This window comes from Myotis yumanensis, unplaced genomic scaffold (assembly GCF_028538775.1).
Source record: "Myotis yumanensis isolate MYYU_CA2020_CCGP unplaced genomic scaffold, mMyoYum1.0.hap1 SCAF_13, whole genome shotgun sequence".
In the NCBI taxonomy this organism is placed as follows: Eukaryota; Metazoa; Chordata; class Mammalia; order Chiroptera; family Vespertilionidae; genus Myotis; species Myotis yumanensis.
The window spans coordinates 39670076-39696813 of record NW_027223764.1 but is presented as its reverse complement, the minus strand read 5'-3'; the positions used below and the strand labels follow the sequence as shown (position 1 = coordinate 39696813).

The following is a 26738-nucleotide window of genomic DNA, read 5'->3' as shown; positions in this document are numbered from 1 at the left end:
AAACGGTGTTTTTGTTTTTGTTTTGTTTTGGTAGCTGTAATACTGGAGGTTTTTGGTAAATTTTCACTTTACATACACTACTGATAATTATGTGGTTCTAAATGGACATAAGACACTGGGGGGTAGGGGAGGCCAGGGGATTGTCAAGGGCGGGGAAAAAAAAGGACACATATGTAATACCCTTTGTAATACTTTAAGCAATAAAAAAAAAATTATGTGGTTCTACATAGGTTCTGGAAGCAGAGAGTGTAGTGACTGGTGCAAGGGTAAGGCAGGTGAGATTTCAGAGGAAAGACACACCAGTTGTGACACAGCATCATGGTCCTGGAGACCCTGAATTTTACAGGGTCGATCTTTCGACGGTAGGTTTCCTGGACTCCTATCATCTCTGCTTTACCACTTTTCACTCTCAATCATCTCAGCCTTCAGCTTTAATTAGATGGCAAGGGCCCTTATTTTGGAAAGGGGCTAGAGAAATGCAAATCTAACTTATTCAAAGCTTCCTGACAGCCACGTTTGCAGATCTCTAGGCAAAGTATGCGTCTGGCCTTTTTCAACGAAGTATTTTCAGTAACAAGTTGTCAGTGAGGTCAGTGACTAGTGGTTCAGGATTAGATACCACCCACCCCGGCTTGTAACCTCCCCTTTCTTTCTTATCCTGGGTGAATGCCGCTCGGCTAAAGTGACTGCCCCACTGCCACTGGCTCTCCACTTGTTGCTTTGCAACTCGGTGACTAACCAAGACGTCTTTTTTGTTTCCCCCCCAAAGCTCTTTTTGGATCATTTCCTAGAAGAGCCCAATTTTAAGCACATCTACTTGATAGGAAGCGACAGAAAGGTAAGTGTCACGTTTGTAAGGAGCAGAGCTGGACCTCAGTGCGTTCTTGGTTCTGCGTTGGATTGCTCTGCGTTAGTTAAAATGCGGGATTTCCTTCTGAATGAAAGGACGTCACATTCTTCTCTAAAACGGGGATGCTGTGAGTCGTTCTGGTGAGAAATGTAGGCTTTCACGCTAATTTTAAAGTTATAAATAACTTTCAACCCAGTGCCAGGGGAAGCTGGCAGCCAATGTCGTGCTTTGCATTCAGAGAGTTTCTGGCTATAAAAAGCCCGTTGCGATACCACGCAGGAGAAGATAAGATGTGGCCTGGATGTTTCTGCTTTGCCATGGAGCTGGGGCAAAAGAAAATGTGTGAAGGGGTTTTGCTTTTAACCAAAAAAGCTTGTTCACAGCAAATGGGAGCTTTTCCAGATGACAGAGTGGCAGAAGCATTAGTGCTTGAATTTAACGTTTGTCTTCTATCTTTGTGTTATAATAGGCAGTAGTATCAGGAGGCTAAGGAATCTCGCAGAACTGTTCTACCACCATGTATAACCAAGTGAAAATCACAGTATATAAGGCGAACGTGGGCTGTGATATACCATCAGTAATGCGAAGAGCGAAGAGCGGGTCACAGTGGGGTCTGCGGGATTGTGAGCCGCTGCTCTCAGTTGCCCTGAGGCCAGAACTGGAAGGAATGAGCTCAGATGGAAATCAGGAGGAATTTAGGTTAGGCCTCAGGAAGCTGGTTGACTGTAGAGCAGCGGTTCTCAACCTGTGGGTCACGAACCCTTTGGGGGGTCGAACGACCCTTTCACAGGGGTCACCTAAATACATCCTGCATATCAGATATTTACATTACGATTCATAACAGTAGCAAATTACAGTTATGAAGTAGCAACGAAAATAATTTTATGGTTGGGGGTCACCACAACATGAGGAACTGTATTAAAGGGTCGTGGCATTAGGAAGGTTGAGAACCACTGCTGGAGAGGTTTTGAGTCCCTGATAAGACACCATGAGGAGAGACTGTTGCAACGTCTCTGAAGATCCATGAGATCCAATGATTTGCTTACGTGGGAAAATTAGGATTTCAAATTACTAGTAGTCTTGGTTCTGGGTTGTGGCTAGCTTATTTAGGCAGATGGAAAGGTCAACATATTGAGAATACTTGTAATTTGGAATATGAAGGATCAGCAGTCAAATTTGAATGGCACATTTGGATGCGCTATTAAAATGTCATTACCCACGATAAAAACATTAACACAGTAGTAGCACAGGACACATTGGTTAAATGGGGAAACCCACAATATAAAGAGTATGGACACAGCTATTCCCATTTGTTACCTCCTACATAGAGCCAGTCTGCTTTCTTATTTGAGTAACATATTGGACTTTTTATAGTAAAGCTTCCTTTGGTTTCATTATAATAGTAATATATATTCATTGTATGAAATGTAAAAGCACAGAAAAAATTATCTGTAATTTTATTGATGTATTTCCTTCCAGTCTTTTTTCTCTGCATGGCTTTAAAGTGAATTGCAATAATACTGTAGATAAAATTTGGAACCATGCTTTTTCATTTAACCGTATGCCAAAAATTTTTCCAAATAATATCTATTCTACATAGATATTATTTTAGGTTGCTGTGTAACATTATTCCAAGTAAATAGATATAATTTTATTAATCATTGCCAAACATCTACATGCTGTGTTAAATATCTTTGTGTGTGTGTATATTTATTTATGTTAAAAATAATTTCCTTAAGCTCTATTCTTAAGTGTGGACTTGAATTAGCATTAGAGTTGAAGAAAAATGTTGTGATTTTTAAGGATTTTTTTTAAGGCATTGTAAAATTCCTTGTCTACCAACTGAAATACTTATTGAGTGTCTCTGATATGCAAAACGTTTTTGTGAGGCACAGGCACACAGATAGGAACACACTAAGTGTTTGGAAGGACAGAATCCCTTCTATTTACAAAATTTCAACTTATCAACTTTCACAGATATCAATAAGGCTGTGTCAGAGTTGAAATCCTTCACCTTGTGTCTGAAACCAACAGATAGTATTATTATTACTATTATTATTATTTTTAAATATGCTTTAAAAATTCATTTCAGAGAGGAAGGGAGAAGGATAGAAAGAGAAAGAAACATCAGTGATGAGAGAGGAACATTATTGGCTGCCAGGGGATTGAGTCTGCAACCCGGGCATGTGCCCTGACCTGGAACTGAACAGTGATCTCCTGGTTCATAGCTCAACGCTCATTCACTGAGCCACACCAGCTGGGCCCAACAGATAGTATTGTTGACTATTTATATTACTGTGGACTTTAGAACAATAAAATTTATAACTTGTTAGAGCACCATGTATATATCATTCTGATTTATATGAATTTTATGATCCAACTGTGACAAAGAAAAAGCAGAATTAGGAAGGATACACACTTTATAATAAAAGTTTGGGGAAATTAGAAGTATTTGGAGAAAATCTGTAGGTAGCACAGTGGAAAGGAAGGAGAGGGCGCACACAAGAGCATGGCTAGAGTGGGAGTCATGGAAGATATGAAGTTTTAAGTTTGTTGTTGTTTAATTTGGGAGCAATGGTTATAGAAATAGAATATATCAAAGGGAAAACACTAAGGGATTGGTGATCAATATTTGATTTTTTGGAGATGGTGGCTGGTTCACAGAAATCAAAGTGGAGAGAGTAGAGAGATCAGTATTACGTGGTGGGAGGTGAGGTGAGGAATAGGGTTGTGAATTCTTTTTTTTTCTCGTTAATACTCATCTGAGGATATTTTCTCCTTTAATTTTTTGAGAGAATGGAAGGGAGGGGAGGAGAGAGAGAGAGAGAAACATCGATGTAGGAGAGACACATTGATTGCTTCCCCCATGCTGACTGGGGCCAGGGATTGAACCCAAGACCCTCAGTGTGTGAGCTGACACTCTAACCACTGAGCAACACTGGCTAGGGCTGGTTGTGAATTCTTAAAGGATATATTCTGCCTGTATTAATTTTTTTTTTAAATTGTGGAGTTTTACTTTTCAGTGATACTTAGAGGTCATAGCTATGAAAAGATGGGTGTTCTCTTTTCTGTTTACTATGAATGTCTGTTTGCATGTTTCTATTTTTTTTAATAGAAGAGATTCATATTTAAGAAGAGAAGTCGGCAGCCCAATCTTGCCTGAAGAGAAACCATGTGCTTTCTAATGAAGACTTAAAAATAGTGTTTATTTATGGATCATTGGCTCATGGGAATGTTAGTCTAGAGACTCAAAAAGCAGTTTTGTGTGGATACTGGATTTTCAGTGACATGGTGCTGGGGAAGTAGAGCTCCTGAGTTTAGCCAACTTGCAAATCTAATGGAAAGTGACAGATAACTGAGAATACAGAATTTAAAAAAGTGAACAGGACTATTAGCTGTTGCATCTGATTTTCACGTGCTTTAATGACTGTTTTTAACTACATATTGCTGCCTGGGACAGACATAGCCAGCAATCTGCTACCAACTGAATCACTAACTTCCAGGTTCTGAGGAGTGACTGAGTTCCTATGTACAAAATTATAAATTTAGATCAAATTTATTTGGCACCCCTGCTCCCCCACCTCTTTTTCCTGCCTTTCATGGTCCTAACCAGTTAGTGATGCTTCAGGTCTCCCTTTCATGGGGAAATCGAGGCAGAAGGCAATGATTAGCTCAAAGAAAGGCCCTCAAGGAGTGGAACTTGAGCACTTTAGGCCCCACTTGATATTAGCGCTTTTCCAAATGTGATCAGCATTTCCCGATCTAATTAATGGTCCGTGAAAGGGCATAAAGAGTTTGGACCAGGATGTGAGTCATCTATGCCCTAAGACTTTGTAGCAAGACTGTCTAGATGAGTGAAACAGTTATCAATGTACATTATAGTGCAAGCTCCGTATCTCATTGCAGATCTGTGCTTTGAGTAGCATTACTTCAATGACACCATATAGCATTTATCTCTTTTATTCTATTTGCATTATGAGATAGAGAATTGGGACGGAGGTGTAACGAGATAATAAGTGAATGACCAGCTCTCAGTTGATGAGGCCTCTGGAGGTGGTACCAATGCAGAGTGACCCCGGTTAGCTCACTGAGAACCCACAGAATGACTGAGAGGCAGATTGCGGAGAGGACCGCATGGACCTACCCTAGTGCTGGTTTGGAATCACTCTCTCAGTGTAGATGGCTTGGACCAGACCTTATTCTTAGTGCTGGGGATAGATGCTAGGGAACCAAGGAAAGCCCGGACCTCATGGCGTGTCCTGTCCAGTGTGTGTGTTTGTGGGTGGGGATGAAGGGGGATTTCTCTGAGAGTCTCTAAAAGAGGTACCAGAATCTTACTTACTTGAGGGCTGGAGCTCGTAGGTCGTGGGAAGTGGAGAATTAACTTGCTTTTTTGTTAGACTTGGTAGTTCCTCTCTTCCCAGTCTGGGACAACAAAGGACCAAATAATCTGTGACAAGCTTTGCCGATTGCCTAGACAATAGCTATGCATTCTGCTCTTCTTGTTAATGTACAGAATCTACTTTAGGCGAAGAAGGAACATGCACACCGTTACACTTGTTGACCTGCATCTCGTGTCTCCTCTTCTCCCCCACGTTGGACAGTTACATTTATTTAGGACAGATTTCTAGCAATTTATGTAGATCTACCTCATTCTTTTCAACTTCATAGTGTCTGTAGCGTAATTTATTTAGTCCATTCTGTGTTAATGGATATGTTTGTTGTTTTCAGTATTTTTTGCTTTTCATGTTGCTATGCTGTAATGAATATCTTTGTTGATATCTCTTAATGCACTTTTATGAGTGTATCATTAGGATAAACTCATGGAAGTAGAATTTCTGGGGTAAAAGGAATGTTCATTTTAAAATTTAATAAGTATTGACTGTAATTGGAAATGTCCAAGCTTAAATAGTACACATGATTAAACATTGGAGAGCTATTGCCATGCATCTCTTCAAGAAGAGCGTATCCATTTCTACCGCCACTAACTGTGTGTGCTGAGAACATGTCCCCGACTCTTACAGCTCTGATCAAAATGCCCTACCAAAATTCACCTTTGTCAGTCTGACAGGTGAACAAATATCACCCAGGGTGTGTTTGGTTGGTGAAGTCTGGAGGAGGAAAAGTAGGCCAGGGCTGGCAGGGGTGTGAACACACCTGTAGCATCTGCCACAAAGGGTATACAACAAAAAGAAATCTCCCCCTTCCCTGACCCACCCTAAGTTCCCTGATCCTCTTCCCACATGGCAACTGCTAACAGTTTCTGGTATAAATTAAAAAAAAAATTAATGTATCAGTTCATATAACTTTACTTCACTCTTCCTTATAGCTGCCATTGGTTGAATGTAACCAATTTGTTGCCCCACGCTGTTCTGGAATATTTTAATGTTTCTATCTTGGTAAGAACTGACATTCCCCAGTGAGGTGATACAAAGTGTTAAAATATGAAATGCTTTTTTTACTCCCTCTCTCCCCTACCAACTGTCCTTCCTCTTCTTGGTCTCTGCTGGGGACCCCCTAGACCAGTGATGGCGAACCTTTTGAGCTCGGCGTGTCAGCATTTTGAAAAACCCTAACTTAACTCTGGTGCCGTGTCACATATGGAAATTTTTTGATATTTGCAACCATAGTAAAACAAAGACTTATATTTTTGATATTTATTTTATATATTTAAATGCCATGTAACAGAGAAAAATCAACCAAAAAAATGAGTTCGCGTGTCACCTCTGACACGCGTGTCATAGGTTCGCCATCACTATTATAGACTTTCCTAGACCAGAAGCTAAAGTGTGAACATCTGGTACACAAGGGCCTTCCAAGTGGTGGTGAAGTGTTTTGAATATCTCCCCTACTGCCAAGCAAATGCCATCCAATTGGATTCTGTATACTAGTATTTCTTAAGGCTTTTCCTGACCTTCTGGTCACAGGTAAAGTCACGGGAATGAAAGAATATATGACAACTAATTAACCAGTCCCCAATTAATGCACATTTAGGTTGTTAGCTTTTTGTTACAATACTGCAATAGATACATCTTTGTACACATATTGAAATTCCTAAAAGTGGCATTGCTTAGTCTGAAAATTTGTGCATATAAACTTCCCTGGATATTGCCAGAGTGCCTTCCAGAGATTTTACCAGTATACGCTCAGACCAACTGTGTATGCAACAGCTCCCATTCCTTTCTCTTGTCAAAGGAGATTTCACAAAAGATTTAAAAAATGTTTTAGTGAAACCATTTGCAATGATATTGAGATGATACTGAGAAAAAGGGAGAAGAGAACAAAATTACGTTAGTTTAGTATGAATGGCTCTTCATGTAACTATACCAAGATATCACAAGATCACTGCTCTCTTTTCTAATTAATTATATTTTGATACTGTATTAAAATTTGCTGGGGATCAACATCAAATTTACTGGCCTTAATTTTTAGTAGCGACCTTTTTGATATACAAGGAAATTGTCAGTTCCCAATGCCATGATCACTCAAAGATGCAAACAATAATTCTGTGATAATACATGCAAGTTTTTCGCTGCTTTGTAACACTGTGGCTCTCACTCAGGGCACTTCGGCTCCCCAGGGGACATTTGGCTATATCAGGAAACATGTTTGGTTGTCACACTGGGAGGCTGGTGCTACTGGTATTTGGTGGATAGAGGCCAGGGATGCTGCTAAACATCCTGCCACACACAGAACAGCCCCCCACAACAGAGTTATCCAGCCTAAAATATAATTAGTACCGAGAATGAGAAACCTTGCTGTAACAGAATATCCCCGGAGATGGACATTGATTTAAACAGTTAAACATTCCTTCCCCATCTTTTCTCCTGTTTTGTTGATCAGTTTCTTCTCAAGATTGTTGACACAGCTCTTCCATTTTGAAGACTATTCTCCTTTGTAGACAAGATGAGAAGCAAACTCAAGAAACTGTCATTTTGCTTTCTGTTAGTTGTCAGCACCAAGAAATCTGCTTGGGGGTGGAGGAGGGAGGTTGTATCTTTCTTGTCCTTGCTTCCTCAAAAGCAATCTAAAAGTCTTTGTGTTGTTTTGAGTGTTTTTCACAAGTCTCTGCTCATCCTAGGTTACGTCCATCCACTCTTCCAACAGGTCAGTCAATACTGCACTCATGTGCTCCTCCTTGCCTTTGCCCTCCTCCTCCTACTCCTGTGTGTCCTTTACGACGTCCAGCTCCTTGCGAAGCTCCTTGTGTACCACACTGAGTTATGTTTGCATCTGTTCTCTTCCATTTCCCCTCATTTGTGATTGCAGTAGTGGGCTTTATTTTTTTGTCCTAGTTTTCATATTAGAATGTCTGGCTCTGGGACATTCTTATATTTTCTCTGAACTGCTAAGCAATCTAGGGCACTTGTCTTACTTGGCTCTGCGTTTTCTTCCTTGGCTGTAATGAACTCTAAGGTGATATGTTCAATTTTTCCCAAGGTTCCTGTCACTTTCACTTCACTAACATATTCCTCTTTGTTGGTAAGAATTAAGCCGGGGGCAGCAGTTCCAATCTTTGCTTCTTTGCTCTCTGAATAATGAAATTGCTGATAGAGAGGCAGGAGATAAAGGAGAGGATTCCTCCAATTCAGATTTTAATTAACGTTACTGTCCTTTTTTGGCATTCTGATTCTTTTATTTTTTAAATCTTTGCTAGGTATCTTTATTTTGACTTCTCACTCCAGTCAAGTATTTTATTTTATTTTATTTGTCTTCCCATCACTTCTTTCCCAGAATTTATGTGTTTGGGTGCTGCACTGAGAACACAGAGCAGATGCATTCTAAATTTTCTTTTGCCTTGCCGATAATTTCCCCGGGCATCTCTAAGACATTGTCTTCCTCTTTTATGTTATACAGTTTAAATTTTTTTTTCTATTTACTTATTTTTGAAAGGCTAGATACTTATTCAGTCCTGGTGTTTGTCATAGGTGAGATATGCATGGCCCCTTTGAGCTCCATCACGATTAACTTTGGAGCGGCAGACTCTCTCAAATCTTAAAGCAGAGGGCAAGGATCTCGCTAAATTTCTGGGCTAAGGAGGTACATATCCATTGAGGAAGCTATTTTTCTATTTCTATTATTTGTCCTGTCCTTGGAGGTGAATTTAATCCTAGATCATTGGAGGCAATTCAGGTTCATTCTTGTAAAAGAAATGCGTAAAACCTCATCTCTAGAATACCTTTCTGCTGGTGTTTTTCCTGTGTCTGCTGGACTGTTGGGGCTCTCAGAACCCAGGGCAAAATATGTATGTGATTCGCGGTTCTTCCCCTGTCCCCTTTTGTCCTGTGTTGCATTTCTGGGAGCAACAATCTTCCAACTGATTGTGGTTAGAAATGCACTGCTGGGAGGTGGCCAGGAAGCATCTCTGGTATCTTATCAAGTGGGTCCAGTGCAGGAAGGGGGTGAGAGCCGGTGTCTGGTTGGCTCTGTCGGCCCCAAGCCTCGGATAGGATGTCAGGGTACGTGGATGTAAGGGGCTGGCTCTGGGGCTGCTCTAAATTTGGCACAAGGGAGTTCTAGCTCTCCCTCCCCCAATTATCCCTTTCATGAAGTGGATAAGGTAGAGTGGTCAGATTTAGCAAATAAAAATATAAGACACACAATTAGGTTGAATTTTAGGTAAACAACCTATATATATATATGTATGTGTATATATATATATATATATATATATATATATATATATTTTAGTATGAGTATATCCCAGGGTTGTATGGGGTATATTTATGCCAGAAAAATTATCTGAAATTTTAAGTTAACTGGATTGGACACTATGTATTTTATTTGGAGCTTATAGATAAGAAAAAATTTCCCCCAGTGTTTGCAAATCATTATTGAGGTCTTTATCCTTTGTGTCTAAGATACTGATGTAATAGGGTCTTTCCTGATTTGTTAAGGGTTGCCCTTCCCAGTCTTCCTTTAGCTGCTTGGCTGGTCAACATTGAGAGGACTAGAGGAATTTGTAAAGTGTCTGGGAGTCTTCAGAGAGTAATAGAGTAAAGACCTAGACCAGGGGTGGGCAACTTTTTTGTGAGTGCGTGCTCAAACCAGCAAAATCTCTGACTCAAAATTCTTCTGCGTGCCAACCCTAATTTTTTGAGAACATGTTATGCCTACTTAATATCTCTTAAGATGTACGTATGTGAAGAACCTTGAAGAAATAATAAAATTCATTCGAGCGAGAAAAACACAGTATATGATGATGAAAAATACATTTATTTTTTAATGTATACATGTACACAAAACTTTATGACTCCGTTTGATATTATCAGTGGGACTTTTGCTGCTGCATCACTGATGACAGAGATTTTACATCAGGTTTATATTTCGTGACCTTCAGAGATATGCATGAGCTACTACTTTCATCCGTCTGGCTACTCCTATTACGAGACTTAACAAAATTCATCACTGAGAACAAAGATTCACAAGCCTATGTGGATGAAACCAAAACACTGGTCAGATCTAGGAAGGCAGGGAGAGTTAAGGCAGAGGCATAGAAATTGCTCTTCCCCTCTCTCGTCAATCCATGTCTATGGTCTTTAAGATAACTTGTTATGTAAAATTATTTATTTATCTAAGATGCACCTACACTGAATTTACCTGAAAAATAAAAAAGTCAATATTAAGAAAAAAATTGTAAATGGAAGATTATAGGAGAGGGTTTCACGTGCCAACAAAAGTTACTGGCATGCCATGTTTGGCACGCGTGCCAGGGGTTACCCACCCCTGACCTAGACTATGTCCTATTACTGTGTATTTATTATTAGAAAGTTTTTTCTTTTTTTGGCATTGACCTAGTAAGCCCCACCAGCGTGGCTCAGTGGTTGAGCATTGACCTATGAACCAGGAGGTCAGGGTTTGATTACCAGTGAAGGCACATGCCCGGGTTGTGGGCTCGATTCCCAGTAGGGGGCATGTAGGAGGCAGCCGATCAATGGTTCTCTCTCATCATTGATGTTTCTATCTCCGTCTTCCTCTCCCTTCCTCTCTGAAATCAATAAAAATCCTATATAATAAAAGCCTAATATGCTAAGTGTCTGGACATCCGTTCAAACCAATCAAAGCGTGATATGCTAATGATATGCTAAGGTCGCTCAACCACTCACTATGATGTGCACTGACAATCAGGGGACAGATGCTCTGACTGGTAGGTTAGCTTGCTGCTGGGGTCCAGCTGATCAGGACTGAGCGAGATGGACCGGACACACCCTGGAGCCCTCCTGGTCCCTCCCCAGCTGGCCAACCTCCCGCATCTCTCCCTGGACCCGATCGTGCACTGGTGGGGTCCTCAGCCTGGCCTGTGCCCTCTCACAATCCGGGACCCTTTGGGGGATGTTAGAGAGCCGGTTTCAGCCCGATCCCTCTAGTACAGTGGTTCTCAACCTGTGGGTCGCGACCCCTTTGGGGGTCGAACGACCCTTTCACAGGGGTCGCCTAAGACCATCGGAAAACACATATATAATTACATGTTGTTTTTGTGATTAATCACTATGCTTTAATTATGTTCAATTTGTAACAATGAAAATACATCCTGCATATCAGATATTTACATTACGATTCATAACAGTAGCAACATTACAGTTATGAAGTAGCAACGAAAATAATTTTATGGTTGGGGTCACCACAACATGAGGAACTGTATTAAAGGGTTGCGGCATTAGGAAGGTTGAGAACCACTGCTCTAGTATATTAAAAAAAAAAAAAAAAGACCTAGTATGAAAGAACATCAAAGTCCCTTAAACACACTCCAGTTGTGGCCTGTACTGCCCGATGGGAGAGGCGGTTGGGGCATGCACATGGCTCTGCAGCTGGAAGGCCTCCTGACTCAGCCACTGTGCTGGCGAACTAACAGGCTGCAGGGGGGTGCCATGCCAGGCCTCTGAAGGAGCAGGCTGCTTCTCTCTTGGAAAATCATTGTGGCCACTGTCTGGCTCTACAGCAGCAAAGGAAGAGAGCAGCAGGCAAAAAGGTCATCAGTTTCACCAGTAAACTGTGCTGGAAGCAGAGCCTTCAACAGGGCCACTTGTTTTCTCATAAAGTTCCCTGGTGTTCTCTCGCTGACACATGCTGATCAAGAGGCCCAGCTTCTTGAATGATTTGAGGGACAAGAGAGATACTGGACTCCCTGCCAGTCTGGCAACTGGGAAGTGGTTTTAATTTGAAAAGTTAATAGGTGGGACCTCATTTTCACTTAAAATTATGGAGGTAGATCCTCCTATTATCACATATACACATATTTTACAAATATGACATTATAACACATACTAGAGGCCCGATGCATGAAATTCGTGTAAGAGTAGGTCTTCCTTCCCCCGGCTGCTGGCTCCGGCTTCCCTCTGGCACCCGGGACCTGGGCTTCCCTCCCAGCTCCGACTTGCTCCGAAAGGTTTTCCTGAAGGACATCCTGTCTAATTAGCATATTATGCTTTTATTATTATAAACTAGAGGCCCGGTGCACAAAAATTTGTGCACTGGGGGGGGGGTCCCCCAGCCCAGCCTGTGCCCTCTGGCAGTCTGGGACCCCTCGGGAGATAACAACCTGCTGGCTTAGGCCTGCTCTCGGGTGGCAGAGGGCACGCCCAATCCCTAGGTGCAGCCCCTGGTCAGGCTCAGAGCAGGGCCGATTGGGGAGTTGGGGCGCCGCCCCCTGTCATGCACAGAGCAGGGTGGATCGGGAGGTTGCGATGCCACCCTCAGTCACGCTCAGGGTAGGGCTGATTGTGGGGTTGGGGCACCGCCCCCTGTCACACTCAAGGCAGGGTCGATGGGGAGATTGCAGCGCCACCCCCTGTCACGCACAGAGCAGGGCCAATCAGGGGGTTGGGGTGCTGCCCCCTGTCATTCACAGAGCTGGGCCGATCAGGGGGTTGGGGCGCTGCCCCCTGTCACTCACAGAGCAGGGCCCATCAGGGGGGTTGGGGCTCCGTACCCTGTCACACACAGAGCAGGGTTGATCAGGGGGTTGGGGAGCTCCCCCCTGTCACGCACAGAGCAGAGCCGATCAGGGGGTTGAGGAGCTCCCCCTTGTCACTCACAGAGTAGGGCCGATGGGGGGGGTTGGGGCACCGACCCCTGTCACACACAGAGCAGGGCGGATCAGGAGGTTGGGGCGCTGCACTCTGTCACACACAGAGCAGGGCCCGTGGGGGGGGGAGGCTTGGGGTGCCGCATCCTGTCACACACAGAGCCGCAGGGCGATCAGGGGGTTTGGGCACTGCCCCCTGTCACACTGATCCCGGTGCCGGGAGGCCTCGCGGCTCCGCTGATCCCGGTGCTGGGAGGCATATTACCCTTTTACTATATAGGATAGAGGCCTGGTGCATGGGTGGGGCCCGGCTGGTTTGCCCTGAAAGGTGTCCTGGATCAGGGTGGGGGTCCCCACTGGGGTGCCTGGCCAGGCTGGGTGAGGGGCTGAGGGCCGTTTTCTGGCTGGCGGGTGACTGAAGCTCCCAACCGCTCCTTTTTTTTCTTTTTCTTTTTTTAATTCTGGGCCAGCTTTAGCTCTGAGGCCTCGCTGTTGAAAACATTGATACAATGTTGCAGTCAGGCTGGCTGAAGCCCGGCTGACTGAAAGCCGGTTTCTGGGGTTTTGTTTAGCTTCTGTATTTGCAACATAGTTGCTTAGAGTTGCAGCTGAGAGGCCGGCAACTCAGGCGGGGAATGTTGGAGTCCGCAGTCACTGGAGCAAGCAAGCCTCCCTGTTCGCTTCAGTGCATGGCTGCCGGCCGCCATCTTGGCTGGCAGTTAATTTGCATAAGGATATGCTGATTAACCAATGGGAAGGGTAGTGGTCGTACGCTAATTACCATGTTTCTCTTTTATTAGATTAGATTATTTCATTGTTGCGTTTTGTAGATTTTTCTTTTTTCTTTTTCCAAGATGCCATGCCCTGAGAAGACTATGTATTTTCTTGTGGTCTTTTGTTTTGCAGTTTTGAGTCTATAGCTTTGATCAATCAAGATCAGTTTATGAAAGAATATCAAGTTTTGTGATTCTTACAATACCTGCATCTTTTTCTTCTTTGTCAGCCTGTACCTATTACTATTTTTTAAAGACCAACCTCAAAAAAAAATTCACCTGTAATAATTCACCATCCTTGGATAATTGTTTTTAACTTTGATTACTTGTTAACTTTGGTGCCTTGGCCCTTAGGTCACATAATCTTGCATTTATGCATATGCTAATTTAAAATATATTGGGTGTTGATCCTCATGATTGAATTCTTCTGGGAGAAATACAGGAGAATATATTTATGATTTCAGGGAAGAAAATAATTTCTCAAATTTAACCCCAAAAACATAAACTACAAAGTAAAAGACTGAAGTATTTGACTATATTTACATAAAAACATTTTTGTGCCCTAACCGGTTTGGCTCAGTGGATAGAGCGTCGGCCTGCAGACTCAAGGGTCCCAGGTTCGATTCTGGTCAAGGGCATGTACCTTGGTTGCGGGCACATCCCCAGTAGGGAGTGTGCAGGAGGCAGCTGATCGATGTTTCTCTCTCATCGATGTTTCTAACTCTCTATCCCTCTCCCTTCCTCTCTGTAAAAAAATCAATAAAATATATTAAAAAAAAAACAAAAAACATTTTTGTGAAAAAAGATACCATAAAAGAAGATAAATAAAAACGACCTTTTGAGAGGATATATTTACGGATCATCTGTATAAAGTGGGTTGCATTATTGTTCTCCATTTTTCACCCTCCCTGTAGCCATGCTCTTTGCCACATGAATTTGAAGTTCTTCCGAGAGGCAGAGGACATTTCTCTGTCTCATTAGAATTAGACTTGGCCACGTGCTTTCCCCAATGGAATGTGGGCAAAAGAAGAGGCAGAGTGCCCATGTGGAGCTTGTGCCTGAAGAGGCACTGTGTGTTTCTACTTATCATTTTTGTTTGTTTGTTAATCCTCATCCAAGGGTATTTTTTCCTCTTTTTTTTTTTTTTTTTTGAGAGAGTGGAAAGGAAGGAGGTAGGGATGGAGAGAGAGAAACATTGATGTGAGAGAGACACATAGATTGGTTGCCTCCAACATGCGCCCCAATTGGGGCTGGGAATCAAACCTGCAACCTAGGTATGTGCCCTTGACTGAGAATTGAACCCAAGAACCTTAGGTGGGTGGGCTGATGCTCTAACCACTGAGCCATGCCAACCAGGGCACTGCTTGTCTTTCTTGTATTTCTGCCTATTGTGGGAAGAATATGCTCCTGGTAGAGACTACTTGTCCAAGGAGGGTGAGACACGTGTGGAGCGGATCTGGATTCCAAAATTCCAGCTTGGAGTAAGGCCAGCCTGGCCCATCCTGGATTAGCCAGCGGCCAGCCAACCTGAAAATGCACAAGAGGGAATACATGTTGTTTTGTGCCACTAAGTGTTAGGGTAATTTGTCATGTAGCATTATTGTAGAAATAGCCACTCCTAGACCATTCAACAAAAATGATCCCATACAAGATTTTAAAAAATTTTTTAATTTTTATTTTTTGTATTGCTTAAAATATTACAAAGAGTAGTAGATATGTCTCCTCCCCGCCCCCCCCCCCCCCCCGACCTTCCCCCGGCCTCCCCTACCCTCCAGTGTCTTCCATACAAGATTTTTAAAGAACTCCTGAAAAATTAATAAGGAAAAGAACAATACAAGAGGGAAATGGGTCTTTAATAAGTGAAAAGGTAATTTACACAAGGAGAACATTGGAATGACTGATAAAAAAAGGAAAAACATGTTTAGCTTGCTTCACTAGTTATCAGGTAAATAGAGATTAAAACAATGATGGGATATCTTATACCTATTAGATTGGTAAAAATTAATGTCTGGCAACAACCTACTATCGTAAAATTAAAAATCCACACACACACATAAAGCTATATATCATTGTAAATATATACATATATATATTATTATATATATAATGTAAAAAATATGTAAAGTTGATTGGGAAGGCACCCATTAACTACAAGGGGATGCCTATATGAAGGGGGGAGGGGAGTGGAACTGAGGCTGGGGATAGAGAATATGATCACAAACAAAAAATACAGTAAAACAGGCTTTTCATGGACCAGTCCCATCAGATGAACTTTAACTGGGGAGCATGATGGATTGTGTCAATCTAATTCTGTATACTCAAGACCCAGGAGAAAGAAAGCAGGATGGTTTGGGGTATGGGTTATTCAGGCCATTGAGCAGGGTTATTATTTTAGAATTGAAGAAATGTGATTCACTATGTTAATGACTGAGTTATTTTATTCTGTGATGAGCTTTATCCTTTTTAGCACAAATGTTGGCAGGACAGAAATGATGTTACAATTTAAGTTTAGTGACTATAAGAGTTATTTTTTTGGAAAATTGAGGGATGAGTTTTGCAAAATTGATTTTCTTTGTTTTTGTCCATATATTCTTTTGCTCGATAATGCAAAATTAGCAGGCTTGACTTTTAGAGAATCAGTGGGGACATGAGTAAAATAAACATGGCTACTTGGTAGCGAAATCCATCACTCTCGTTGTCTTTTATTATCTTTGGAAACAGCGTGGGAGAAAGGATTTCCTTCCTCGCTCTCTAACGTAGCCTCGGCTACTGACTGGCTCTTTGCTCTGGAATGAAGCAGGTTGGCACAACTCCATAGTCTAATGTGGGAACAATATGCCAGAGGTTTCTATTTTTACTTATTGTTATTCTTTTGCTTTTATTTCTGTATTCTATCCTTTAACCATCCCATACCCAGCCCTCTAAATCAGGGGTGGGAACCTTTCTTCTGCTAAGGGCCATTTGGGTATTTATAACATCATTCGCGGGCCAGACCCATACAAAATGATCAACTTAAAAATTAGCCTGCTCTATTTGGTCAAACATTTAATTAACTCACCCCTAATGACTTGGCAGGGCCAGCCCAAATGATTTCGCAGGCCTTCCACGGCCCGGGGACTGGATGTTCCCTGCCCCTGTTCTAAATAAACATACACACTTCCTTAATATGTGTTAGTGCGTCTTTCATTTTCTCTGTTAAACATTTGTTACAACTTTGGAAGCAGCTTGTAAACTCTACCATTTTAGGACCATGTTTCCTTATTACCTAATTACACATTATGATCATGGACGGGGTGGGTGACTTTCCTTGGCGAAATAGATTCAATTTGCTAAGTAAAAATGTGTGAACTTAATGACTCTTCATCCATTTTTAAATCAGATGGCCAATCCGTTTGATATCTTTCGTAGCAGCCTTCTAAAATTATGGCATTGGGAAAAGTAGAATTTCACAAAGAGAAAACTATCATTCCACAAAATAATAATAATTGATTAGTGAATCACTTAGCACTGTACTTAGCACTTCATTAGATTCTATGGGTAATTTTATAAGTAGTTACTCTTCATAGCAACTTTATTTCACAACATGAAGAAAACAGAGTAGAAGGGGGTCACCGTGGACAAGGCCAAACAGAATAAAGTAGAGCCTGACTTGGAACCAAGTTTGTCTTGTCTCTGCCTATTCTTTTTATGACTTCCCTTTTCTTCCTACCTCTTCAGGGTACTTATTTTGCAAGGCACTTGTTGGTGCCTTATCTCCCTCCCCTCTCAGTCTTGGGAGAGCTCAATTAGCCTCATGGTTTAAGGCATACGGCAGATGCATAGCTAACATATCTCTATCTTTAGGTTTGATTTTTCTCCTGAGCCCTAGGATTCTGAATTTTCAATTGCCCATGGGAACGAGCACATGCCACTCGTACCTCAAACTCATCACACCGATGTCAGAGTCAGAACTTACTCTAGACCTGCTCACTGGTGTGAACAGTGTCTGTTACGAGCCAGTTACAATAGTTTAGGAAGGAAATAAGTTGTTTTCAGGAGAAAATGAAATATATAAAAAGTGTGTTGAAAATTGAAATAGCGTAAGATGTATGGAGACATTTTTGTTAAAGTAAAAAGGGTTATTTTAAATAAATAGTATCTATTACTAGTCATTTAATCTCCACATCCCCATAAAGAATTATTGTTTAAAAAATTTTCTTAGCCATAGGTAGAACTGAGATTAAAAATGTCTTTAGATGTAGGTTCTTAAGGTACCAGGGTAAATCAAAAATTGCTGAATGAACCCTGGCCAGTTTGGCTCAGTGGATAGAGCGTCGGCCTGCGGACTGAAAGATCTCAGGTTCGATTCCAGTCAAGGGCATGTACCTGGGTTGCGGGCACATCCCCAGTACGGGGTGTGCAGGAGGCAGTTGATCGATGTTTCTTTCTCATCGATGTTTCTAACTCTCTATCCCTTTCCCTGCCTCTCTGTAAAAAAATCAATAAAATATATTTAAAAAAAATTGCTGAATGAGATATAGTTCAGGAAAGCCTGTGTCAGGAACCAACCCCAGAATTGGAAAGTAAAGTGGAATTAAGTGGTTAGATGAAAACAGTAAAAAAAATAGTTACCTGTATATTCAAAAATGTATAGTTAATGCATAGAAATGTATATTCTATGCATCTGTGGGGAATATTGGCAAAAGGGATAAGCAAATTACTGGAAAAACTGACTTTTCAGTTTTCTTCTGGATACTTACCTGTAAGTTAACTTGAGAAATAATTCTAAGTATGTCTTTTATCTTATAGAGAATATATCAGTTTAGAAAATTAAAGATACAAGATTTTTTGAAAGAATTAATAACAATTGAAGAGATGTTATAATTTATTTTTAGGTGTAAAATATGACTTTTATGTAGCTACCATTAGTTTTTTTCTGAGGAAAGAAACTGCCACATTCAGGTATTAAAAATGATTTTATGGAGTGAGGAACCCAAACCTTGCTTTCATGATCAGAAATAGGATTCCTTTTTTTAAGGAAAGCAAGTTATAACTTTCTATTTTGAATCACAATTGAGGAAGAGAAGTATTATTCCTTCTCTCTTTGGGAAAGTTAATACTTTAGCATAAAAGATGTGTCATTACTGCAAATCTGGGAGCAAGAAAAGAAGGATAACTTTTTTTAATATTAAAAATGTTAGAATGTTTTTTTAATTCTTTATTGTTGAAAGTATTACATATGTCTCCTTTTTCCCCCATTCATCTCTCCCCAGCCACCCCCACCCCCCAGCACATGCCCTCACCCCCCTAGTGTCCATGTCCATGGGTTATGCTTATATGTATGCATACAAGTCCTTTGGTTGATTCTTACCCCCTCCTCCGCCTCCCCTGCCTTCCCTCTGAGGTTTGACATCTGTCCCATGCTTCTCTGTCTCTGGATCTATTTTTGTTCATCAGTTTATGTTGTTCATTATATTCCATAAATGAGTGAGATCATATGATACTTATCTTTCTCCATGTGGCTTATTTCGCTGAGCATAATGCTCTCCAGGTCCATCCATGTTGTTTCGAATGGTAAGAGTGCTCTCTTTTTTACAGGAGCATAGTATTCCATTGTGTAGATGTACCACTGTTTTTAATCCACTCATCTGCTGATTGGCACTTAGGCTGTTTCCAAATCTTAGCTATTGTAAATTGTGCTGCTGTGAACATAGGGGTGCATATATCCTTTCTGATTGGTGTTTCTGATTTCTTGGGTTATATTCCTAGAAGTGGGATTACTGGGTCAAATGGGAGTTCCATTTATAATTTCTTTGAGGAAACTCCATACTGTTTTCCACAGTGGCTGTACCAGTCTGCATTCCCACCAGCAGTGCATGAGGGTTCCTTTTTCTCCACTTCTTTGCCAGCACTTGTTGTTTATTTGTTGACTAGAGGCCTGGTGCACAGAATTTGTGCACTGGCGGGGGGAGGGTGTCCCTCTGCCCAGCCTGCCCCCTCTCACAGTCTGGGAGCCCTCAGGGGATGTCCACAGGGAGTGGGCCTAAGCTAAAGTCTGGTCTCCCTTTGCGGGAGGTGACTGGGATGATCAGGGGAAGGCGCCACCCCCATCACCCCGCTGCTGCAGCCACTGCTGGCCACCACAGCCACCAAGGTGTTTTCATCAACACGGACTCCAATCCCTTCACCACGAAAAAATGACAACTTTTTTAAGGCATTTTCAAGATGGCTCTTTCATAGGATATGACATTTCTTTTTTTTTTTTTTTTAAATATATTTTATTGATTTTTTACAGAGAGGAAGGGAGAGAGATAGATAGTTAGAAACATCGATGGGAGAGAAACATCGATCAGCTGCCTCCTGCACATCTCCCACGGGGGATGTGCCCGCAACCCAGGTACATGCCCTTGACCGGAATCGAACCTGGGACCTTTCAGTCCGCAGGCCGACGCTCTATCCACTGAGCCAAACCGGTTTTGGCGAGGATATGACATTTCTTTCTTCTTTTTTTATCCTCACCTGAGGATATTTTTCCATTGATTTTTAGAGAGCGTGGAAGAGAGAGGGAAAGACAGAGAGAAACATCAATGTGGGAGGCACACTTCTATTGGTTGCCTCCTGCATGAGCCCTGGCCTGGGCCCCAGCCAGGGAGGAGCCTGCAACGTAGGTACATGCTCTTGATCAGAATCGAACCTGGACCCTGCGGTCTGTAGGCCGAGGTTCTATCCACTGAACCAAACTGGTGAGGGCAAGATATGACATTTCTTAGCCCCTCCAGCAGCGGACCTTCGTGTTTTTCCTCCGGGAGTGAGGTGGAAAAACCCTAGATCACCTTCTTGGATTCTTATTACCCAAGTTACCAAGAACACTGAGAGTGGTGTACAGGGAGCTTAGCCAGTGAGTGGTCAGAAAAGGTGTTTCTTCTGCAGCTCCCAAGCAGAGGTGGGACTGCTGGCGCTGTGGCCACGGGGCTGCTGGGCGTCGGGCCCCCTGCGGGTTTGTGTCTGTCTCCGCTCTGGCCCCCAGCAGCCCAGCACCCCGGCTGGTGTTCTTCTCTCAGGCTCGGGCAGCACACGGCCCCTCCTGCTGAGCTGGTCGTGACCGTTACGGCGTCCCGGTCTATATATATATATATATAATAGCCATTCTGATAGGTGTGAGATGGTACCTCACTGTCGTTTGAGCTTTTAGATCTGTCTTAATTTTCCCATAGTGAACTGAGTAAACATTGATAACAGGAAACACATCCTCTACAATTAGTCCCATAGCTCCGAATATGTAACAGACAAATAGCAAATATTAAACAGGGCAATTAGAAAATATTAAACAATTTACATATGTCACATAATTTTGAGGAGAAATTACTTTGTTTTATAGTATGGTCCTATTTTTTTTTTTTTTTTGTAATGTGTTTTGGGTTATCTAATGAAGCTTGGAATCTTTGTAGGGTTTTTGTGTGTTTTTTGTCCCAGAACAATCTGGGGGTGTGGAAAGTCAGACTGATGGTCAAACCCAAGTCTGCTACTTTGTAGCCTTCTAGTGCTTTTCTTTCACTACAATGAGGATGCATCTGAGTAGCTGATAGACATAGAAATAACAATAGACTTTGTCACAGATGAGAACTATTAAACACCAATATAGGTTCCATAAGCCAAACTTATATGGACAAAATAAAATGAAATATTCCTAAGCACATTTAATAAGGAAAGTTGAGACGGTGTGTCCCATTTCCTAGTTCAAGTTTTTTAAAAAAGTCATCCATAAAAATAAATAAATAAATAAATGTCAATGAATACAATACTGTAGGCTTTTAGAATCAAATGATACCCTCTGCTGGCTAAATGAGGGATTGTGTTTGAAAACGAGGGGCTTTTACTTTTTAATAGGGCTGAGTGCTGAATGAAAGATTGCGTGGTGCAGAATACTGTGAAATAATATCGGAAAAATTACAAATGTGAAGAATGCAGCCAACGGTTTCACTTAAGTAATTTTCGAACTGAAACTAATGTGGAAATACCCATACTTGAAATTTCCTAATCTTTTGATCTGTTTTTATTTTATGTATGTATGTATGTATGTATGTATGCATTTATTTATTTATTTATATTTTTAATCGTGACATAGACCATACGGAAAGAATACGGCGGGGGGCAAAATACATGGATCTTCTGACCCTATCTTCGATGACAGCTCTGATTAATTCGAGGTGTTTAAATTACTGTCATCAGTTAAATTACTATTGTAAGAGCAACTGGCAAATATCTAGAGGTGAGATAAGAGCGGCTTTTTTTCTGGGTACCCTGACTTAAATTATGTTAAAAACAATTAGGATACTATTAAATAATTTAGAAGTGTGATAAGTTCAGGGAAGGAACACATTTCATGACTGTTGTAAAATATGTTCTTTCTATTCTTAAAATTCTTAAAGCCATTTTGGAATTTATAATATTTCGGTCACATAAAATTTCTGTTTAAAAGCTCATACTGGACAATATGTCATTATTTTATTGCAAATTTGCAAAATATAATTTCAAACCTAATTCTGCTGTTTGATGCCGTCCTTCACTGGCTGTGTTGCTTTAAGGGCACCCATCCCCCCCTTCCTGCTTGAGCCGCTGTGTCCTGTCAGTCATCCTGAAATACACTAGGGTGCTTGTCAGGCTGTTTGCTAACAGATGCATCATAAGCCAAACTGTGAGCCATGATAGTGGCACTGAATTTCTAAACATAAGCAATTGCTTAGACAATTGGTTTAGTGCCTGTATATGGGCAATACTCTGTCCTGCAGTAGGTGAGTGAGTGTCAAACTTTTTAAAATCAAACTTTGCTGTAAGACAAAGCCTAATGATTATAGATGATCTGTTGCTTCCGTTCGATAACTTTGGGGAAATGAGAGGACATTATTTCTATAAAATGGGATGACTAGAAATAACTATGTTGTGCATTTATTACTTTTATAACTAATTTTCCTTTTAATAACTCTAAACTCTAAACTACTTTATGAAAGCTCCAATTTTATAAATATCTACTTTTCTAAGTAAATTAGCAGGCATTTCAGATTGAGTTTAAAATGTGATTCTCTTGTTAATCATCTTTCACAACTTGGGCAGACTCAGTTGAGCAGAGGCTCAATCTGCAAGTTGGAGTGTTTATTAGTGGTTTTTAAAATAGCGCTAAAACAAATTCTCATGTGCCAAAGCCCAAGTTATAGTAGTCTTACATCACAGCATTTTAAAATTCCTGCAGTGTAACTGAGCTATTACTACTTGAGTAACTGTATGCAAGACACCTGAATCTTTACATTCTTTAGACATAAAACTTGTGCAGCAAGCAGGTTCTTTGTGCAATTTAATTTCTCTTATGGGCCTCTAACCTTAAATTGTGCATGGGTACTTTTCCTGTAGCTTTTGTATGCGGCCTTAAATATTTTTAAACAGAAAATTGATAAAAGCAACAAACAAACAAACAAACCCCCAAAAACCCAACCAAGGAAGTTGTAGATTTTAGTATATGTATGTTTAACATGATAGAGAGTAGTTAAGAGGCAGCAAGGAGTTAAAGTGTTAAGGCTTTATCTAGGATAAATGAAAAGAGATTGCTTCTGCAGATACATAGAATGATATTTATTTATGCCTTACCTTGTGCTAGAAAGGATTTAAGATGACTTACAAGGCGACATGAAATTCAAGATAGAATAAATTAAAAGTGGAGTGAAAGAAGAAAGAAAAACAAGTGCAAGGATATAAAACAGAGCCAGGAATAAGGCAACTCAACTGTGGTTTTATGCCGCTGGTGTAAGATTGGATTGATGGGAGAGGAAATACAGGGTCACAGAAATCTTCTGGGGGAATTTCATGCAAACTAGCCGTCTCCCTCACCAAGGTGGCAGTCCGGAGTGAGGACAGTCCGTTGGGCAGTGAATATTAAGTACGCTTTAAATGTCACTGGTGTTTTGATGGGAAAAAAAAAGTGAAGAACTGCTGCCCTTTCAGCCCACACACTGATTTCTGTGGTCGTAAGTTTTCCAGGAGCACGACAAAAAATTGTCCCGTTACTCAATTCATAAGAAAGAACAGAGGCTTCGTTTTTTGGAAACAACAAGAACTTATCTAAATAAGGTCAACCGTCTACACATTAGAATGAACATTATTAAACCAATGTTCTAAACAAAATACATTTCGTAATTTGGTATGAATCTAGTTCTATTTTCCCCTATTAGATTGTTGTCAATGAGATTAGCTACGGTTCTTCCTTTCACTCTTTCAAGCCAGTGATAAATTGAACTTGAATTTCAGCTTCTGTTACTTTGAAATTAACTGGATCAGTGAAATTGGGAAAAAAGTTGTTGGGTGGAGAAAGGAATTCAGAGGCAGGACTTCTTAATGTATTTTGATCTTCAAATATTCAGAAAACAATCACTGTGTTGAATATCTGGGCTCCGTGCTGTGCACCAAATTAAATCCAGCTTGTGTAAGTGAATGAGCTTAGACCTGTGGTCGGCAAACTGCGGCTCGAGAGCCACATGTGGCTCTTTGGCCCCTTGAGTGTGGCTCTTCCTAAGCCTTAGGAGTACCCTAATTGAGTTAATAACAATGTAACTACCTATATAGTTTAAGTTTAAAAAATTTGGCTCTCAAAATAAATGTCAGCCCTATCCTGTTTGGCTCAGTGGATAGAGCGTCGGCCTGTGGACTCAAGGGTCCCAGGTTCGATTCTGGTCAAGGGCATGTACCTTGGTTGCGGGCACATCCCCAGTAGGGAGTGTGCAGGAGGCAGCTGATCAATGTTTCTCTCTCATCGATGTTTCTAACTCTCTATCCCTCTCCCTTCCTCTCTGTAAAAAATCAATAAAATATATTTTAAAAAAAAAGAAATTTCAATCGTACTGTTGATATTTGGCTCTGTTGACTAATGAGTTTGCCGACCACTGGCTTAGACACTCAGTGCTTTCACTCAATAGTATTTAAAAAAGACACAAGTGTAGCAGCTAAACTTACTAAGGATCTTCAGTAGTATCTTCAGATAATTAACATGATGATTCAGGGACAACTATTTGGCTCCTTTTTATTCCACTGTAAAAAAATAAGATAAATAAGAAATGATTATTTTTTAAAAAAAGCTGTACAGCATCAAAGAAAATACTGAAAGCTTTTATTTTTGTAAATACATATAGGGGTTAACTTAGAGTTCTTACCAGAAAAAAATTATAAATCAAATAGATAACAGATCAGATGCATGGGATGATATTGAGGGGAACACACAGGTTTGAAACCTGAAAGAGAATGTTATTATAATTGTTATTATTATTATATTGACTTAGAGAGAGACAGGGAGGGAGAGAGAGAGAGGCAGAAACATCGATGTGAGAGAGAAACATGGATCAGTATACACCCCAACCAGGGATCAAACCCAAACTGGCCACCGAGGTATGTGCCCTGAGTGGGAATTGAACCTGCCTCCTTTTGGTGTATGGGATGATATTTCGACCAACTGAACCACCTGGCCAGGGTATGGGGAGAGAATAGAATTAAGAAGTTAAATAGGTTTCAGGCACCAAATAAACAAAACTGAGTGTTGTACCAGAGGGGTCAAGATGCTTAAAAAAAAAGCTAACTTTTGAAAGCATTAGTTTAGAGATTCCAGTGAGAGATCCATTCAAAGCTTACAGAGCAAAATGATATCAGTGGAAATTTATAATTATACTAGGGGCCCAGTGCACGAATTTGTGCACCTTGAAAGGAACTGTGGGCCATGAGGCTGCGTTGGGCACAGGGGTAGGTCTCAGCCCATCCTCTGTGCCCCCGCCTGGCCCCTCCCACTGTGGCCCCAGGTCCTCGCTCCCGCCACCTCCGCTCCCACGTGCTGATGTCACCGGCCCCTCTGGCACCTGCTAATGGCGTGGAGTGATTGGGGCTGGCGCGAGTGGGGCTGGCGCTGTCAGCGGGTTTGAGATGTGGTTGCTGCCCTGATTGCCCATCAGGAGCAGAGGGAGGTGGAGAAGCCCTCAGGGGTGATTGAAGCCAGCAGCCACCACTCGCACCCACTGATGGTACCGAATTCATTTATTAAGTCTAATAATTTTTTGATGGAGTCTTTAGGGTTTTCTATGTACAGTATCATATCTGTGGATAATGGCAGTTTTACGTCTTCTTTTCCAATTTGGATACCTTTTATTTCTTCTTCTTGTCTAATTGCTAGCACTTCCAGAACTGTCTCGAACAGCAGTGGTGAAAGTGGGCATCCCTGTCTGGTTCCTGTTCTAAGGTGAAATGGTTTTAGTTTTTGCCCATTGAGTATGATGTTGGCTGTAGGTTTGTCATATAAGGCTTTTATTATGTTGAGGTATGATCCTTCTATTCCCATTTTGCTGAGGGTATTTATCAAGAAAGGGTGTTGGATTTTGTCAAATGCTTTTTCTGCATCAATTGATATGACTGTGTGATTTTTATCTGTGAGAGATATTCATTTTATTGTCTATATCAAATTATTTTTCTTGCATAATATACAATGATATGATTGTATCACAAATTGTTTATCTATTTACCTGTTGATGGAAATTTGAGTTGTTTCCAGTTTCAAATATGAATAAGGCCACTGTAAACATTTGCATATAGGTCTCTGTGTGGACACATGCTTTATTTTCTCTAAGGAGTGGAATTGTTGAGTCATAGGGTGGGTATATGCTTAACTTTATAGGAAACTGCCAAGCTGTTTTCTAAAGTGGCTGTACTAGTTTTCATTTTCATAAGTAACATGTGAGATTTCCAATTTTTCTGTTAGTTAGATCTAGGCAGGGCTTGATTAGATTTAGGTTCAACTTTTGAATACCTATAGGTGATGTGCTATATTTTCAATTGTGCCGGGTTAGGAGGCATAGAGTCTGGGTTGTCTCACTTTTGGTGTTAGATTGGCTAGTGCATTCACGCTTACAAAGCCTGATTCTCAAAGTTTCTATTAATCATTCACCTATGGCTTTAGCCTTCATTGATGATTAATATCTAGATCTATTATTTTTTAAGGGGTGGTAAATGATGATTTCTATAATTCTATAATATTGTATTCATTTTTATTGGTTGGAATTAGCCTATAAAAAAGAACTTTTTTTTTTTT

The 26738-nt window shown here is 41.0% G+C and overlaps 1 protein-coding gene across 5 annotated transcripts in view; it reads left to right on the top strand.

The window, feature by feature from the left end:
• The first annotated feature begins 672 nt into the window (after positions 1-672).
• The window catches only part of CTNNA3 (catenin alpha 3), a 1374069-nt gene continuing 1348003 nt past the window's right edge, over positions 673-26738 (top strand). For 4 of the 5 annotated variants that reach the window (XM_070432843.1, XM_070432842.1, XM_070432840.1 and 1 more), the window contains exon 1: positions 673-838. The gene's annotated coding sequence lies outside the window, so the exon portion shown is untranslated. Of the gene's footprint in view, positions 839-22353; positions 22420-26738 lie in introns of those variants that run through there. The other variant, XM_070432841.1, reaches the window with a different exon arrangement.